Here is a 1835-nt window from a genome sequence, read left to right on the forward strand (position 1 = left end):
AATAGCAAGAACTCTGTATATGGAAATGTTGCACACCTCTGCCATGTAGCTTGCTCTCTGTATAAGGACATTTTCGACTCCACTGCCATGTAGCTAGCTCTCTGTACATGGATATGATAGACTTATCTGCAATTTAGGTAGCTCTCTCTATATGAACATATAGGAAAATTCTGCCCTGTAGGGGCTCTCAATATATGGACACGTTGGACACATCTGCCATGTAGCTACTACCCTCAATATGGAAATGTTGGACTACTCTGCCATGTCGCTACCTTTCAGGATATGGACATGTTGGGCACATCTGCCATGTAGGTCGAACTCTGTATATGGGAATGTTGCAATACTCTGCCATGTACCTACCTCTCTGTATATAGACGAGTTGGAATCATCTGCCTTGTAGCTAGAACTTCTGGTTATGGAACTCTTGCACTACTCTGCCATGTGGCTAGCTCTCTGTATATGGACATTTTTGACTCATCTGCCATGTAACTTGCTCTCTGTACATGGATATGTTGGACTGATCTGCCAAGTAGGTAGTACCCTGTATATAGACATGTTGGACTACTCTGCCATGTAGCTGGTTCTCAGTATATATATATATATACGTTGAAAACATCTGTCATATAGCTAGAAACCTGAATATGGACATGTTTGAGTACTCTGCCATGTAGCTAGCTCTCTTTATATACACAATTTGTACTCATATGCCTTGTAGCAAGAACTCTGTATATGGAAATGTTGCACTACCCTGCCATATAGCTTGCTCTCTGTATATGGACATTTTCAACTCCACTCCCATGTAGCTAGCTCTGTGTACATGAATATGTTAGACTGATCTGTTAAGTAGGTAGCTCTCTCTGTATGAACATATAGGAATTTTCTGCCCTGTAGGTGGCTTTCAGTATATGGATTTGTTGGACAAATCTACCATGTAGCTACTTCCCTGAATATGGACATGTTGGACTACTCTGCAATGTAGGTAGCTGTCAGTATATGGGCACATTGGACACATCTGCCCTGTATCTCGAACTCTATATATGGAAATGTTGCACTTCTCTGCCATGTAGGTAGCTCTCTGTATATAGAGAAGTTAGACTTATCTGTCTTGTAGCTAGAACTCTCTATATAGAAATGGTCCACTACCGTGTCATTTAGCTAGCTCTCTGTATATGGACATTTTGGACTTGCATGCCATGTAGCTAGATCTCTGTACATGTATATGTTGGACTGATCTGCAAAGTAGGAAGCTCTCTTTATATAAACATATTTGATTTGTCTGCCCTGTCGCTGGCTCTCAGTATTTGGACACGTTGGACTCATCTGCCATGTAGCTAGTAACCTGTATATGGACATATTGGACTGATCTGCCATGTAGCTAGCTCTCTATGTATGAACATGTTTGACACATCTGCCATGTACCTAGAACTCTGTACATGGAAATGTTGCACTACCCTGCCATGTAGCTAGTTCTCTGTTTATAGACAAGTTGGATTCATCTGCCTTGTACCTATAACTCTGCATATAGAAATGTTGCACTACCCTGCCATCTAGATAGCTCTCTGTATATGGACATGTTGGACTCGCATGCCATGTATATAGCTCTCTGTACATGTATATGTTGGACTGATCTGCCAAGTAGGTAGCTCTCTGTATATGAACAAATTAGACTGATCTGCTAAGTAACTAGCTCTCATTGTATGGACACGTTGGACACATCTGCCATGTACCCAGAACTCTGTATATGGAAATGTTGAACTACCCTGCCATATAGCTTACTCTCTGTATATGGACATTTTGCACTCGTCTGCTATGTATCTAGTTCTCTGTACATGGAT

Source organism: Chrysochloris asiatica, unplaced genomic scaffold, assembly GCF_000296735.1.
Source record: "Chrysochloris asiatica unplaced genomic scaffold, ChrAsi1.0 scaffold00400, whole genome shotgun sequence".
NCBI classification, from domain to species: domain Eukaryota; kingdom Metazoa; phylum Chordata; class Mammalia; order Afrosoricida; family Chrysochloridae; genus Chrysochloris; species Chrysochloris asiatica.